Source organism: Diceros bicornis, chromosome 15 (genome assembly GCF_020826845.1).
Source record: "Diceros bicornis minor isolate mBicDic1 chromosome 15, mDicBic1.mat.cur, whole genome shotgun sequence".
Classification (NCBI taxonomy): domain Eukaryota; kingdom Metazoa; phylum Chordata; class Mammalia; order Perissodactyla; family Rhinocerotidae; genus Diceros; species Diceros bicornis.
Genome location: NC_080754.1, coordinates 15,305,228 through 15,314,167, shown reverse-complemented (window position 1 = coordinate 15,314,167; position 8,940 = coordinate 15,305,228). Strand labels below are relative to the sequence as shown.

The window sequence follows — 8,940 nt, the reverse complement described above, 5'->3', positions numbered from 1 at the left end:
AAACCACATCCATTTTCTTTCCTGGGGAACATGAATTGTATGATAAATCTAATAGTCTCTATGACCAAAAGATTAGATTTAGAACATTGTCTTTTAATTTAGATTCTGTTTTCTTCTCTGTTGTTTTATAGATATCAAATCCCATGAATTAATTTCAAAATACTTAAAAAATTTGTCAGACATACAACATGTGTGTTTTCCTAATGAAACATAATACAGGATAAAATTGGTTAATCTTCAGATGGATTAAATATGTTATATGTATTTCATAAATGTTAATTTCTTCTATAAATCTAATATTTCTGGAATTATATCACCAGCAAAGTAATGTTTCAGTACAACTTCATGTAATACGCTGTGGATAAATTTAACATACGATGAAGTTCTTTCTCAAGCTTTTCTTTTGTTATTCTCCGTGTGTGTGTGTGCGTCCAGTTAACACTTCTGTGTCTGTACCTGTGGTTATGAAGGCTGTGCTCTATTGCCCTCCCAACCTGTTGACAGCTGTGGTGCTAACAACATGGGAAATAATCCTCAGAGACAAGCTTTCCTGCATCAGAGCCTACAGAAGAGAGAAAAATTAGACCAAAAGGAAACTGTCTGATAAGAGAATAACCTGGGCCTCCAGATCTGATGAGACTCTCACCCTTCAGATTGATCCCGTGGACATCACTCATGATGAGTATTACAGGTGTCAAGTGGTAACATCTTACGGAAATTTTCTTCATGGATATCACCTCCAAGTGTTAGGTAAGGAACATCATAGATTGTAGTATTTCAGATAACCAGATTTGGCACTGAAATGAATGTCTCTCTAAATTCCATATCCACGTGTTAAGACTGAAGCTCTTTTCCCTATGTATCTGCAGTGCCCCCCGAGGTGACCCTGTTTCAAAGTAAGAATAGAACTGCGGTGTGCAGGGCAGTTGCAAGGAAGCCGGCTGCACAAATCTCCTGGACCCCGGAGGGAGACTGTGTCACTGAGCAAGAATATTGGGACAATGGCACAGTGACCATCCAGAGTACCTGCCACTGGGAGGACTGCCATGTGCCTACGGCGTCCTGCACTGTCTCCCATGTGACCGGCAACAAGAGCCTGTCCTTAGAGCTAAACCCTGGTAAGCACCTGTTTTTTTAGAGCAGTGGACTTGGTGCTCAGCCTTTCCCTCTATAGAAGATTATGAATTACCAAGTACAAGATAGGAAGCCTGTGCTCCTAATTTGAAGATATTCTCTAAAACTTAACTGGGTAATGCATTAGCATGCTAGAGAAATTGTTCCTATTCCTTTATCAAACAGAAAGAATTCATTTAATAACAATTTACCAGTACATTCTCTACATATCTTTAGTCTGGTAGCCATAAAAGTATTATTTGCTAACTTAGTAATCTGTAGACTTTTACTTTGAGGTTGATTATTGGTACCAATTATCAATACTTTTATATAATTAAACAGTACTTAGTAGATAGCAAAAAAGCAGTAGTTATTCTCTTCCTGAGTTTTCTGTCACCACTTTGTTACCCTGAGTAAGAGATAAATTTTCTTTCCCCCGCTCCCTTGTCATCGGTAACCAATCCATCAATTCATTCACCAAATATTTATTGAATGTTATTATACATTTAAAGCTGGTGATACAAAGATGAAAAGACAAGGTCCATGTTTTCATATTGTTCCAGGGAGTATAATCTGGTGATTAGGAGCAAAGCCTTTGGAATAAAATGGCTTCTCATTTGCCAGCTGTGCGACCTTGAACAATATTTAATTTCTCTGTCCCATGATCTCTTCATCTGTTAAATGAGGATGATGGCACCTACCTCATAGGGTTATTGTGTTAATTAAATAAAATAATATACATAGTTAACACAGTGCCTAACACATAGTTAGTACTCAATATATATTAGCTATTGTATTAACAAATGTTAGCTATCAATATGTGTTAGCTATTGTATTTATTATAGTATACACTGGCTATTATTACTAAAAATCATCATATCCTATTAATTATTCCTCATAATATCTCTCACATTTATTCACTGTCATTGATTGAAACATTATTATGTGGAGCATGACTGTATTCACAGAGTTGTGCAACCATCACCACAATCAATTTTAGAACATATTCATCACTCCAAAAAGAAAACTTATGCCCTTTAGCTATCACTCTTTAATCCCACCACTCTTCCAGCATTAGGCAACCACTAATCTACTTTACGTCTCTATAGATCTTCCTATTGTGAACATTTCATATATATGGAACCATATGATATGTGGTCTTTTGTGACTTCTTTCACTTAGCATAAGTGAAAGCATAAGTTTTCAAGGATCATCCATGTTGTAGCATGTATCAGTACATTTGCATCTATTTTTTATTTTCCACTGTCAATCTCCCGCTTGCTCTAGGCTCTTATTTTATGCTTCTTGTCTATAGATCTGTGCATTTATCTCCAGTCCTACCTGACTTTCCCTTCTGCAGACCAAACATTCAACCCACACTCTATACTTTTCCCCTTCCATGTCCTCAGAGGCTTTGCCTCGTTAATTATCCTTGCTCTCTTTTGTTCAATCTTTTCTGTTCCAGAAATCCTTTCCCTAAGGCTGATTATATAAACATGACTTTCTCCTCTCATGTTTAAAGCTAGAGGCTATGACTTCCTCAAGCTCTGAGCTCTTGCCTTCTACTCATATCCAAGATTTTTAAAAGAGGAATCTATACTTATCTTCTGTCACCTCATGTCTACTCCTTAACTCACTTACATCTATGCACAGAAAATGCTCTGACAAAAGGCGCTAAAGATCTCCCAGATGCCAAGTGAGATAATAATTTTTAATTTCGTATTAATTAGCTTCTTTGTGATATTTGTTATGATCTGTCCTCCCTTCTCATCTGTTTTCCTCCTGTTTTCACTTGGTTCTCTTCTTAGCTTTCAGTCAACATAATAGTCTTCTTAAATAGATCACTTTTCATCTCTTCATCCCATGAATGAAGGCATTTCTCCCATAGAATTCCATTGTTGGCCCTCTATTCTTTTCACCTTTACCCCGTTCTTTGAGCAATTTCATCCATACCTATGGCTTCAACCACTGCCTAATTCCTGACTCTCAAATATATATTTTTAGCCCAGATTTCTCTCCTTGGCTACACTAGGATCAAAACCAACTTCCAATTGCACAGCTTCACCTGGATGCACCAATGGCACCTCAACTTGCATATTCCTAAAATGGAATTCCTTTCCTCTACCCCTTCATAAGCTCCACATCTATATTTTATATCTTGATAAGTGACTCAAGCCAGAAACTTAAAGATATCGTACAACATCCTTCTTTTTATTCCTCATATTCAAAACCAATCACTATGTTTTGTTGATTTTACCTTAAAGATCTTTTTAAAATATGGACCTTTCTCTTTATTGCCACTGCCTTCCTTGAGCACATAATTATCTCTCACCAAGATTATTACAATGTCCCTGTAACAGTTCTTCTGGCCCCTAACTTATCTCCCTTCAATTTGTCCCCCACACTGTTGCCACAGTGACTTTTCTAAAATGAAAAATATGCCACTCCCCTACTTAAATGCCCCTAGTGGCTTCTTTTTGTCTCATGGAAAGCTAAACCCCTTTGACAACCTCGACCTGTTGCTCTCCTTAGCCTGATGGCTTGCTGTTCTCCAGGCTGCATTCCATGCATGTGGGCATTTTGGACTCCTAAATGTGTTATGTTCTTCTTCCTCTGTTCTCTTTTACATGCAATTTCTACCTCTCCCTAATGCACTTCTCTCCCCATACTCTTCTTCCGTTCCATTTGATCTATTCCTAATGACGCATTAAGACTTAGTTTGATATTGTTCCTCTGGGATAATTTTCCCTTGCCCTACAGTTTGATTAGCTGTTCTACTCTGTGCGCACATGATGCCACATGCATGCCTCTGTCAGAGTACTTCCATAACCCTGTAATTAACTGCCCACTTCCCAGACTCCCAGTGCAGTGTAAGCTCTTGACAGCAGGAACCACATCATTCATTTCCATATCCCCAGAGTCTGGCACAGTGCCTGACACATACAAATAACTGCAGAATTAGTTTCAGTTCATCACAGACGTCATCTCTATATTCCCACTCTATGCTTCAAATATGACTTAACTCATCTTCAAATCTTGACTCAAGTTGTTTCTTTCCCTTAAAAAGTCCTTTCTTCTTCTCTTAACCTATTTAATCCTGCTATTGGCAAGGCCTGGTCAAATCCACTTCACCCTGACCTCCGAGTTAGAGGTGATTAAGCTTTCTTATTCCTTAGAGGATTTATAATCTGTAATGCTCACTTAGCACTATTTGCTCTCTTGTAAGTTATCTTTTCATTCGTATGGGTCTGACTTCTCCAATTGGATTGCGAGATCCTTTTTTGGTAAGGAAGATTGGCCCTGGGCTAACATCTGTGCTAATCTTCCTCTATTTCGTATGTGGGGCACTGCCACAGCATCGCGTGATGAGCAGTGTGTAAGTCCGTTCCCGGGATCTGAACCTGCACACCCCAGGCTGCCAAAGAGAATCACACGAACTTAACCACTATGCCACTGGGCTGGCCCCTGGATTGTGAGATTTTTGAGGGCTCTGACCGTGTCTTCTTTTTCCCTTACGGTGCCTAGGAGATTGCCTGACATTCTTCCAATTTAGTATTTGAGCAGGTTATTTAACGGACGACACGACATCTTGGAGCCAAGAGTCAGACTTGTACTTAGAGTTCACGTGCTCTTTTGGCTACCATTTTCATGGAAGGAAAGACTTCAGAGTGATTGTCCTGATTAATCTCATTTTACCTTTTCAACAATTTCCAAGGCCATTTCACAGAAAAATAAATGAAAGTAGTAAAACACAAAATACCCTATTTACAGCAACTCAGTGACAAAATCACTTCACTGTGTGGAAAGTATTATCAGATAGTGCTCAAAAATACTAAGAATAGCACCCCCAAAGACTAACATTTACACAGGAAGTTAGAAAGTACATTTCCTTTTTTTAAAAAAAATAAAATTAGGAAGTATTAGCAATGCTTATTGCACATTTATTCATTTAGAAAATATTTATTAAAACTTACCATTTACAAACACAGATGTGGTTCCTAAACTCTGTCACAAAAGAAGGCTACTTTAACAACGTTAGAATTGTAATCTAGAAGGTGTTTTGATTATGATAGTTTGTGAAATTTTAGGAATATTTTAAAAGGCTCTTTTAAACCATTGACTGTAATTTGTTAATTAGAAGAATCCTTGGAACAGCTCTTTACCCCTGCCTGTGTTGCCTGTGATTAAAGGTCTCAGAACCCTAAGATTTCCAGCATCATCCTTACTGATCATTCTCTATGTGAGATTCGCTCTTTTCTTGGTTATACTGGTCATCACGGGATGCATCTATTTCCAGAGGTTTGATGGTTGCAGTTAGGAGCTGAAGACTGAAAAATATAGGACTCATTAGAAAGAAACCATCATTGTAAGACTTTGAGTTTACAATGTCCTGGGAAAAGCTTGACACATTTTTTCGTGCGTTGTGCTTGTTGGCCAGCCCCTCCGTTGACATAAAAGCTTGGTTAACAGCTGAGAGCCCAGCCAGAGGTGCCTGCAGCACCGGGGCACGAGCTTCTGCTTCACTGTAGTTTTTCCCTGGGAGAGACCCATCCCAGACCACCCTTTGAGAATTCCATGGGGGAAATGAAATTTGGCTGGGACTTCTTAAGTGTTTACTTCCCAGTTTCTCTGCTTCTGAAGGCTTGTATTCATTCCTGCTGAATTATATATTTTATGTTTTTCTCTAGAGCACGAAAGTAAAAAATCTGGAAGTCGATTTAGACTTGATGAGACATCACAAAGAAGCAGCCAGTTGAAATCAGCCTTCGGGTTCAACATCTACTTCAACGGCTCCCGTTACTCTTTGACAACTTTGCGTTGATAAGAATTGATGGGATAGTTGGCAAGGCCCATTTCAAACTCTTAGCACACATATGTATGCCCATGCAAAAGCTTGCTGCCTGCCGTCATCAGTGCCTAGGATGACTCATCTACTTTCCCCTTTGCCCTAGTGAGTTCTTATTTGCAAAGGAGAAGCAACCTTGCTTCTCAGAATAAAGAGGAAGATGGCTCAGCAAAAAGCAAATAGCCATGCTGTGCAGTTTTTCTCCACTCCTCGGGGTTCTCTGGATGGTGCTTTCATCCTAGCTTCTTGTTTCCTCTGCCCACTTGCGATACTAATCAATGTTGCAATGGCAGGAGCCACTGCAAACACCTCCTCCAAATCAGCTAGCCGCTGACCCTTCCACCCCTTTCTTGCTTGCTAGCAATTAGTGGGGTAGTTGTGTTGCATATTTGGACTGATCATTGAATAAATGGCCAGGAATCGTTTTCAGCACTTACCTGCATTTTTGAAGAAATTATAAGCTGGTCCCAAATAAGGAGCTGTTAGAGTCCCTGGAGATGGCACTGAATGTCATCTCACCTTTTAGAGCTCCAATATCTCAATTCCCTTTCTCAATTCTTTCTTGTCTGCACTCCAGGTTGTAATAGATTAATGGTGGTAAGAGTAAGAATGCTTGCTGAAACCCTAACATCTTCTAGGGCCACTGTAAAGAGGAAACCTATCTTCACTGATACATATGGTAATCCTATAGTAAAAAGTGTCCTTTTATTTAAAAGAAAAATTTCTTGCGTAAAGTGGCAGGTGATTTGGGCTATTAGTTTTATTTTTAGCAAAACTCTAAGGGAGAAAATTAATGCATACTGTCTAGAGGATACTAAATAAGTAGGATAGTCTAATTGTTGAAACAAACAACCCCAAAATCTCAGTGTGTTCATACCACAAAAGTTTAATTCTTGTTCGCTTCACATTCCAATGCAGGTTGGTGGGGCTAGGGCAGGGAGCAGGAGTGGTTCTACTCTAAGCTGGCATTTTATCCTATGACTCTGCTCTTCTCAGAGTATTCTCCGTTCAGCTGGTGAATGGATGAGAGAGAGAGAGAGAAAGAGAGAGAGAGAGAGAGAGAGAGAGAGAGAGAGAGAGAGAGAGAGAGAGAGAATGGAGGTTTTATGTGGGAGGTTTTCATGAACCAGGCCTGGAATAGTAATCACTACTGCTCACATTCTGTTGGCTGGTACTTTTTACGTGACCACACTAACTTCTATGGAAGTTGGAAAATGTAGGGTAGCTGGATTTGAAGAAATAGAGTCAGGTTTTGGCTACATATAGCCGTTTTCTGCCTATAGTAAAAGATAGGACAAATGCTAAGATTAATACCTACTCCATTAGTAATTGAACATGAGTCAAGAAATAAATTAGTAAATAACGCCATATATAACTTATGCTGGCTCTTTTCTTTCTTTCTTTTTATTTTAATTTCCTCATGTTTAAAACAGAGCATAGAATGGAAAAAAGTCTAGTACCACAATTCTGTCACAGACTCGAAAATACTGTGGCACTGATTGCTAGCTGCCTGGTCCAATGCTCATCTTCCTCTTTCTCTTTGTCGTAGATGATTATATTCATGACTCAAAATCTTCACCCCTTCCTCTATCCGTGTAACTCATCAGTGACTTTAGAGTTCTTTCTATAAAGCCAGTGCATATTTCTTCACCCCCTGTAATTTGCTTTAGCCAATCAAATGAGGCAGAAGTGACAGTGTACCAGTTTTGAGCCTAGGTCTCAAGAGGTCCTGCGTGTTTCTATTGCTACTCTGTGAGAACATGCCTGGGTTAGTCTGCGGGAGGATGAGAAACATGAAGAGCAGAGCTGAGTCACCCCAGTCTCAACCCCCACCTCACTGTTGAGGCCAGCCTAGACAATCCAATAGTCAGCTATCTCCTAGACATGTGAGGAATCTCAGTCAAGACCAGAAGAGCTGCCTACCTAACCCTCAGATGATCCCTGACATTTCAGCAATTGTTGCCACAGAGGTTTTGCAATTGTTACACAGTAATGTTGTGGTATTAGTTTTCCAATATATTGCTTAATAACATAACTCCAATTTTATTAAGTAGAGGGACATACTAAGCTAAAAGTCATTTCTCAGTTTCCTTTGCAGCTGAAAATGACCACCCACAAAGGTTTTGTCAATGAGATGTAAGCATAAATCTTATGTGATATTTTTAGGAAAGCCCTTTAAAGAGAAAGGAGAGGTCTTCTTTTGCTTTTCCTCCTTATCTCCTGGACTGCAACATTGATGTGATGACTGGAAATCCAGCTGCCAACGTGAGCCATAGGTGGGTTTGAGGATGGAAGACATTCACTAAGATGGTGGAAAAGAAAGATGGGTCCTGATGACCATGGAGTTGCCTTACAAACCCTAGATTACTTACTTATAAACTTCTTTTGTGTGAGAGAATAAACTATTTTGTTCACTCTTTCGGGTTTAACTCCATATGCAGTAGAACTTAATCCTGATTGATTCAAATACCTTGTTTGCCAATCTCGAGGTTTGCTGTCAGACTTGCAACACGGGTTATAGTGTATTCATGTGCATTTTCATGGTCTGTTTTCATTCTTCCCTTAGAGATAATGAAAGAGATGTAACTTCAGAAGATAGTAATCATAGCTATGAGAGCCACCTCTATGACTGTTCCAGAAGAAGTGCTGGTTGTGTAAACTCAAGGGGTGCTGTGGGCTTGTGATAGGAAAAGGTTTGAGAATCTGGGGGTGTGCAAAGATGACCTAATAGTCAGCCAGTCCCTGGACATGTGAGGACATGTCTGCAACAGAAGAGTGGGAAGAAAAAGACACTGTTGTGGGCTCTTAGAGAGGATGTGAGGAAGAGGAGCAGAGGAACTGAAATCTATGGGACTTTACTGTGTTAATCCTTTTTCCACGTACAGGACTCCTGGAAGAGATTCATCTGAGTTCGTGCTTCCTCTCTGTTCCATTCTCACCACTATGATTGTCTGTGTGATAGATTGGCAGAGTGAAGAGGT

The 8,940-nt window shown here is 39.5% G+C and overlaps 1 pseudogene; it reads left to right on the top strand.

The window, feature by feature from the left end:
* The first annotated feature begins 365 nt into the window (after window positions 1–365).
* Window positions 366–7,203, top strand: LOC131414524 (cell surface glycoprotein CD200 receptor 1-like; annotated as a pseudogene).
* The last annotated feature ends 1,737 nt before the right edge of the window (window positions 7,204–8,940 follow it).